This window comes from Genypterus blacodes, unplaced genomic scaffold (assembly GCF_046128005.1).
Source record: "Genypterus blacodes isolate CSIRO-AG114 ecotype Tasmania unplaced genomic scaffold, CSIRO-AGI_Gbla_v1 ptg000032l_1, whole genome shotgun sequence".
In the NCBI taxonomy this organism is placed as follows: domain Eukaryota; kingdom Metazoa; phylum Chordata; class Actinopteri; order Ophidiiformes; family Ophidiidae; genus Genypterus; species Genypterus blacodes.
Genome location: NW_027466845.1, coordinates 2322911 through 2331561, shown reverse-complemented (window position 1 = coordinate 2331561; position 8651 = coordinate 2322911). Strand labels below are relative to the sequence as shown.

General features: G+C 45.4%; 1 protein-coding gene across 1 annotated transcript in view; it reads left to right on the top strand.

The window, feature by feature from the left end:
• Positions 1-1655: 1655 nt before the first annotated feature.
• Positions 1656-8651, top strand: part of cdon (cell adhesion associated, oncogene regulated) — a 29395-nt gene continuing 22399 nt past the window's right edge. The window contains exon 1 of the mRNA XM_076146434.1: positions 1656-2268. The gene's annotated coding sequence lies outside the window, so the exon portion shown is untranslated. The remainder of the gene's footprint in view (positions 2269-8651) is intronic.

Sequence of the window (8651 nt, the reverse complement as noted above, 5' to 3'; positions counted from 1 at the left end):
GCTATTAGCTGTTCAAACATCTCCCTCCCACATAACTGTAATTCAAGTCAATGGGCCCAGTGAGAGCCGGTTTAATCTACGAGCTACAGGGGAGAAAAAAAAGGTTATTTTTGCTGCGGCACAACCACAGATAGAAGACATAGCTCACAGATTAATGATCAACTTGAAAACGGAGTGTGTGGATGTGACTAAACCATTCTGTTCTCACTAAACAAACATCTCCCAGGCTTGACAAAGTACATGAATTTTGGATTGAATTTTTTTTTTTCTTAACTTCCAGCTCCACTGCCACATGTTTGCCGTGGTTAACGCTGTCGTCTCAGAGCAAGACGGTCTGTGGTTCCAATCCGCCCTGGAGTGGAGTTTGCACATTCTCACTCCGTCTGCTCCGGTTTCCGCCCACAGTCCAAAAACATGCAGGTTTTGGTTTCTATACCTTGTGTGTGTGTGTGTGTGTATGTTGCTCTGGATGAAAGTGTCCAAATCTAAACTTAGGGATGAATCCATACCATGCAGGTGTCTGGGTTCTATCAGAAAGGACGAATATATACACTCAGTGTGCATAAAAAGTATATTTGTATCAAGAAATATTATGAATTTGTTTATATTCATAGCAGGTTTTGGTGTAATGATTATCTTTAGGACATCACAGGACACACACCATGTTATTGGAGATGCTAAAAACTGCAACCTGCAGTAAATTATGGTATAATTATTATTGTTTCTCGATCCACTTGAGCAGTGACACACACACACACACACACACACACACACACACACACACACACACACACACACACACACACACACACACACACAGTGGTTATTGCAGTGATCTGTAAAAACAAGACATCTAGCAGTGGATGATTACAACATAATGTAAACAGGAATCATTGATAGCTGCACCAAGCAATAATTCACCGCCGTGTGAGGGAAAGGATGGAGGTGAGGAAGGACAGAAGAGTGGATTGATGGAGGTGAACACACTGTATCTCTCTTTCCTTCTGCAAAAGTGCTTTATTCAAGTTTGTATTGAGATTTAAGTAAAAGTACTGATGGGCGTAAACTTATATGGGTCTGCAAAAGAAGGACAGGAAGCGAGGAAAGGAAGGAAGGGTGGAAAGATAGAGGGAAGGAGGGAAAGGAGCCAAGAATGTGGAAAATAAAATGGAATTAAGCAAATGACAGAAGGAGAGGAGAAAAGAAATGAGAAAAGGACATAAAGAAGCAAACGATAAGGTGGAATAAAGGAAGACAGAAGGATGGAAGGAAAGAAGGAAGCAAAGAGAAAAGAGAAGTCAGAAGTAAATACAGACAGAAAGAAGGAAAAGGGGAAGACTGAGGGAATTAAATAAAGAAGGAATGAAGGAGAAGAGGAACACAAAGGAGGACTCCTGGTAGCAGACAAACCTGAACTCTATGAACTAACTGAATGAGCTCTCACTCTGCAGGTGGGAACGATGTGTGTTTACCTGTGAAGTCACACAGGTAAGTGTGAACAGGGGAGAAAGAGAGAAAGAAAGAAAGAAAGAAAGAAAGAAAGAAAGAAAGAAAGAAAGCTACATGTTTTTTGGTAAAGTTGTTTAAGCAGAGTATACAGATGACCCCCCCCCCCCCTCTCCCTCCCTCTCTCTCTCTCTCCAGGAGCCGTGCTGGGCTGCGGGACATTCCTGGTTTGACGACCAGCCTCGCCGCTGCCATGATTTGCTGAGCAATTCGACACTGGGTTCAAAGATGCGTGTGTGGAGGAGGCAGCGGTAGAGAGAGAGAGAGAGACTCTGAGAGAGAGAGAGAGAGAGAGAGAGAGAGCGAGCAAGAGAGAGAGACTTTGAGAGAGTGAGAGAGAGAGAGAGAGAGCGTCAGGGAGAGAGCGAGAGGGGAGAGAGAAAGAGAGAAGCCACAAGAACCGACAAGAAACACACACACAGAGTGAGAGAGAGCGTAAGAGAGAGAGACGCACACCAAGCGTGTGTGTGTTTGTGTCTTTTTTTACGCGAACGCCAAACTTCCCCAAACAGAGCCGAGCTCCGCTCCAGTGAGACGCGGGGGGAGTCGTCGCACCTTGGCCCCGGAGCCCGAGCTGCTTTCCCGGCTGTGAGCTGAGCTCTCTCTCGGTCCTCCTCCTCCTCCTCCTCCACCTCTCCGCTCGTTTCCTCGCACTTTGAGCCCGTGTCTAATGGAGGGCCCCGTACGGATTTGCCACCAGAAGAATGCGTTTTGCTGCTAATTCGTCCGGCGGCTCGCAGCTTTCGTCCTCCTGGAAGAGAGGTAAGGCGGAGAGACAGAGACACGGGGCGGGGGGGGGGAGTCCCGAGCCGGGGCCGGGGCTTGGGGCTTCGGCTTGTCGGTGTTTGGCTCCTCGCTACGGCGCCACTTCACTACTTTTCCGCTAAATAAGTGTACTTTTCTAACTCTAAATCTCTTTTGTAACTTGCGCGGTGCTGGTGAGCGGGGACGCCCGTGTACGGAGCTCACTGCCCCGCTTCTGTCTTCACAAATTAACGCTTGTAACTCATATTTATGGCTCTCTAACTCTTGTCTTGTTCAGCTGCCTGGAAGTTTTGCTTTTCATTTATCTGGTGTAAAAAAAAAAGGCTTTAAGGTCACATAGCGTTTTCCTCACAATGACAGTAACAAGTAACCAGTCATAATTATATTTGTTTTATTATTATATTGTACTTTGACATAACAGTGTCACGTGTTAGAGTCATATAATACTCAGAAACTATTTAAAATATGAATTCTAACGTGGCAAAAGTCAGTTTAAGACAACCTCAGGAATCAATTTCAATATTTTGGACGTCGTAAATCGTCCAAATGTGTGGAAAACCTTCATTTTCGACAGCTTTCTGCATAAATCCCTGCAGTATAGTTCAGTATCACCGCCCAAACAAACTCAGAGTAACAATGTTAACAGTGGTGATGTGTTTTGTTGTATTTGGAAACAACTCGGTTCTGATTTCACAGAGCTGAAATGAAGGAAAGTCCAGTGTTTGTTGGGTGAAAGAGTTCTGGCTGTGGGCACATTTCTGCTCTGACAGATGAAAGAACGTCTCTAGTAATGGCAAATATGTTCTTCAGATGACACGCTGGTGTCACAGTCATAAAAGGAGAAAATGGACCGTGTCAACAAATCCCTGAAATATCTGAGATTTGACTTTCTTGTTCTTAAAGTTGTGTTTTAATGGAGCCGCTTCAGGAACTGAGTGTAAAGCTACTTTAACCACTGTGCAGAGACACAAATGCTTAAACTAATATTTGAAATTGTCCCACTACAAACAGAGAGAAAGAGAGAGGGAGAGAGAGAGGGAGAGGGAGAGGGAGAGAGAGCCTTTATTGTCTCAGTAATGCCCTGTGAGAGACGTCATCAGTGTTGGTTTGGTAAATCCGTGTTAGCATTGCTGTGTGTTTGGACACGTTAACAAATCAGATATCAAAGAACTGTAAAAACAAGTGTAAAAGTCAGTTTAAAAGTGTGTAAAAGTTGTTGATATTATAGTACCCAAAGTGATTTTTGGCTAGAGTCAAAGTAGTACAGTTCAGTCACACAACTGATAAAACCGCTGAAGGCAGAAGATAATGATTGAGCTTTAAAAAATACACTGGGAAGAGAAACCATGCCAGTTTGTGAACCAAGTCTGATGGAGATAAACAAACAGATTGTGCAGATTGTGATCGTTCCTATTGGTGCCCTCAGCATCAGAACAGAAGGAATAACCCAGAGGCGAGGAGACGGTGTGATCTGTCAAAACCAAACGTGTAAAATGTGTAGCAAAACAGCACAGGAATGTGTGTGTATGAGCTTAATTCACATCAGTCGGGCATTGGTGTGATCTGCTGCACTGTGAAGATGTCATCAGAAAGGTTACAGTGATGACCTGAGTGTGTAATCATCTTTTATCATCTTCTGTCCTCTAATAATCGTGCATTCATTTATTTAAAGATGAAACGACACACAGTGGATTTAAAGAAAGTTTAGATTCACGAATAATGTTGTAGTAAAGTGTGGGTAAAAAGAGGTAAAACTGTGTGTGTGTGTGTGTGTGTGTGTGTGTGTGTGTGTGTGTGTGTGTGTGGAGGCTGGAGTAAAAGTGTTCCTCATGATGTGGCTGCACAGATAAGTCCCTCACATTTTTTTTTTCTGAAGCAATTTCCTCCATCTGCTGCTCACCCCTATCATCAGAGCTGCACAGGGTCTTTTGTTACATGCGGGTTAGACTCAGAAAACGGAACACTTAAAAGTGATGGAGAACAAAGTCTCGCTCGAGTCACCACCCCTCCCCTTCCACCCTCCCTCCCTCCCCTCAAATGCATGACATCCAGTCAGTGGGACACACATGGCTGCTCGCAGATAAAACACTTTCAAGTTCAAACAGTTGCTGGAGCATTGTTACGTCGGCGGGGGGACAAGAAGACACTTCCGATAGCTTTCCAAATCCTTTCAGTGTTGTGCGATATTGGTTGAGCTTTTGACAGCGGCAGAGTGAGAGAGAGAGAGAGAGAGAGAAGAGAGAGAGAGAGAGAGAGTCGCCCTTTGTGCGGCTGAGGCTCAGACACACGATGGTGTAAAAAAGGACAAATCCACCTCAGGTACTAAATTGGTTTTCTGACCCAGGAGTTATTTTGTGATGAAGCGTTATTCCTTTTCCTGTTGCGCCCGCTTTCCCTCAGCCGTCCTCATTCATAGCACTTAAGTTAGTTCATGATTTCCTTTCCTTCTCCTCTTAAAATATACAGCGGTTTTGTGGCCGCATTGCATTCTGGTTTGTTGTCTGTGGAGAAATTGGTCTCTCTCACTTCTTCAGCTTTTGGTTTTCACCCCGTGTGACTGTGTTTGTGTGTGTGTGTGTGTGTGTGTGCGTGTGTGTGTGTAGGAATGAGAGAGTGTAGAAAGAAGCTCACACTCTTCTCTCACTGTTGATGTTTTAGCCGTTGCTATCAAACTCCTTCGTCACAGCGACATCAAATCTTCTTCGCTTGGCTCGTTAGTCTGTGGGAAATAAGAGGAATTGACCCAGAGATCCAAGCTGCCTTGCCAATGGCTGTTGCATTTCATTTTCAGTGTTTTTAGAGCATTTTGGTTTAATCCACTGCTGTTAACATGTGGGATTTCCCCGAATGGATAAATATCTGTTACAAACTTGATTGACTCAGACAATGGAAAAGCAAAGAAAGTTGTTTTGTTTTCACGTGTTTGTGCGGCTCCTAGAGAAATTAATAAACCGTTAGCGGCCCCCGGCTCTTATCAGGCCGAGTGGAACAAAGCTGGACTATACCATTAAGCGTACTCCAATAATGTTAGAGCCATTAGTGTGCTTACTAATGATAAACACATGTTGCTGTAGGAGAACTATGTTAAGTGGGGCAATTTGAATGTAAGCACGTGTAATGATACCAGCCCCTGCACTCATAATGGCTCTCTTGATTTTTCTGATGGAGTATTACAATCACACACACCATCAGCCCAGAGGGGGGGGATCCACACTCCTCGCACAGCTGAGAAATGCCGGCTGATCGGTAGTTGTTGGAGGTAATTACCTGGATTACACTACAAAGCGACGAGCGCTCATAAACAGCAACAAGTGGGGAAGGGAGCTTCACGCACGAGCAGGCGTTTTTAACTGGGAGTGTTTGGCGTGTGTGTGTGTGTGTGTGTGTGTCCAAAATTCAATTGCAGTCCAGTCAAATTGGAATAATATGATTAAAAAGTATTGAGATAATCAGATTGAAATCGGAGTTAATCAGATTACAATTGGCGTAAGCATTCTGCCCACTGGTGGACTTCCTGTCATAAACTGATTTAACAACAATGTATATGTATGTACGTATGTATGTATACGCAGCAAATGATGGCATAGATCCAACCATGTATACGTCTTTCTCCTCTTCTCTGCCTTCATCACAGTACAGACAGAAATCGGAGCACGGCGTCCTTGTCAACATGCTACAATTTACGTTTCTTTAATGAATATCTTGGAGAGGTCGCTGTGGTGGAAGAGGGTGTGTGTGTGTGTGTGTGTGTGTGTGTGTGTCCACAGGGTGGGTGACAAAAGTGTACGTTTTGAGGCCGATATGAGGCGAAGCAGCAAATCTTCAACCCCGGGCCAGAAGAAGAAGACAGAAGTGTGTTTAGAGCCTAAATCACAGAGTAGTTAGGTTGTTTATTTGGATTTGCGCCGTTATCTCTAATGTTATTGCTCAAAGGGATCAACTTTTGGCAGAGGAAGATGGAGATAAAGGAGGAGGAGGGGGGAGTCGGAATTTTGAGCTGCCAATTTGTCTTACATCATCGCTCCAATATTTTGACCTTTTTGGAATTAGGTTTTAATAATCATCTAAATCTCCAGTGACTAATCTGGGTCAGCATCTCAGTCTAATAAAGCTGAATTTAGTCGACTGCTTCATGGGTGAACCTTGACCCTCCAACAAGTATCCCCAAACTAAAATCTCTTCTGTTATGAACTATTGACACATTGCTCAGGGGTTGAGTCATGCTGTCGTCTCTCCCTCTGCCTCTCTTTCTCCTTTCTCGTTGCTTCCTTGTCTTCTAATGCCGGCCTTTACTCCACGAGGTTCAGCTCCTATTCGCCATGGACAAACCCAGAGCTCAGGGTCCATTAGATGGACACAGGGGAGGTTTGGGCTGCCTGCCAAAAGCCCCCATGTTCAAGGAAGGAGGGGGGGGTGCTGATTGACAACGCCCAGCAGCCATGAGCAGGGGGTCGATGGGAAAGATGGGCAGGTCAGAGAAAGAGTTTGAAGCTGAGTTCTTCTGACTGCTGGGATAGTGAGTGCACCCCGCGGCTGCACTCCATTTTCCTCCCCAAATTTATTCTAGGGACAAGCTTTGTGTGGAATCGGGGGTAGATTGAACCTCCGGGCCGTGTTGAAGTAGCAGGACAAAACGCGGTAGCCGAAGGTGTCACCGCTGTTTATACGGAGCTGTCATTAGCAACACTTCTTATCTGCTCCAAGCGCGCTCTGTCATTATTTTAGACTATACAACATGTACGTCTCTCAGTGGGACCCCCCGCCCCCCTCGCAAGGTGTTTCTCACACGTCCCGGGTCTGACAGATGATCCAAACAGCCTCCGCCGCCGCCGACTGGCTGAACCACGCAAGCAAGTTTCTCCGGGAGGTTACGGATGGGGTGTACGCTTTCTCTTGTTCGACCTCTCTGAAATGTCAGAGGTGAGCCGTCTGTAGCGCGGTGTATACACTAGCTTTCAACAGACGCTGTATAGGGTTTCTACAAATCCAGAACCTTGAAGGACCTGAAAAGGGGATAATGACTTTCGAGAGATTTTCAGAAATGAAATGAGAAACATCGGGGCATAATTGTTAAGACAAACAAACAGTTTTTGGAGCAGCAGAAACAGATGTTCCTGCCTGCCACTGAATGTAGCGGGATGAAGCCGTACGGCCGGAGAGATAGCGAGGCTAAGAGGTCTGCTGCTCTTTTCTATAATGTAATGGAAACACAGGCTTTGGAGAAATGTACGGTGTATGTCTGTTTTTCTGGCTGTAATAACGGAATGTAAACCAATAGCGCACACGTGGCGTGTCAAGGAAAAACATACTGTCCTAGCCCGGGGCAGATAATGAAAATACCTTTACAGCAGATGGTCAAGAGCAGCTTGAGACAACTTTGATAGAGACCATGGCTTTGATTATTGGGGGGGAAAAAAGAAAAATGACTCGTATCAAATCTGTGTAGCCGGTGGGCTTGACGCAAAGACCGAAAGAAAGCATAGCGCTGAATACTTACACACTCCCGAGACATTTATCGTCTTTGGATGTCTTTTATTGTGTGCTTGTAATCATTTGAAGGAGTGCTTTTGGCTCATGAAACCATAATGTATGTGCCTTTAACGTGATGCAGAACACCACATGTATGGGGGAGAACAGAAAGGGCCAGTTCCCTAGGAGCCTCCGACGTGGCGTTTTTGCACAATACACAACTATTTTTCTCATAGCTGTCCGGCGAACGCACGACGAGACCCTTTGTTTTCCGGCCCTGTTTCACGTCTTCCCCCTTTTCTTTTTTCTCCGGGTTGCACAGCAAATGAATCTCCAGCCCAAGGGAAGATTTCAGCGGGTGAACTTGTGAACCAGACCCTTGCTGACAGCTCTCACAGAAAAAAAGTATTTCAGAACATGCGAGGGGGGCGAATCTTTTTTTTTTTCTTCTTCTTCTTTGCATCCTCAACGTCTTCCTGTTTGCAAGATTCATTTCTTTTTCCCTTCCTGAAAACTGACCCTACTAAATATGCCTGACTTAGTCCACTGCCTCAGCGCGGCCCCAAGAGCTGAGACTCCTTCGCCTTAAAAGCTGTGAGTAACCGCAGCTTTCTATTTCAAATGCTGAACCAATAAGTCACATCTGACATGGGTTTCTGCGAACCAGAATGTGTGCGCTGTTGAAAAGGCAGCGAGGGGATCAGCAAGACTATATTAAGGCAAAACTAGTGGCTGGCACTCCCCTCCAGCTGACAAACAGGCTACTTGTTTGAAGGGCTGTTTTTCTCCCAGATCAGAGTGCGAGGCAGTGCGGGTAACGGCTGCTGCCTCCGGGCCTGTGGTTGTGGGTGCCATTTTGGGCCTTCTCCTGCTGGAAGATGTGGCCGTTTAGGGAGCAAAGGAACCCCTGA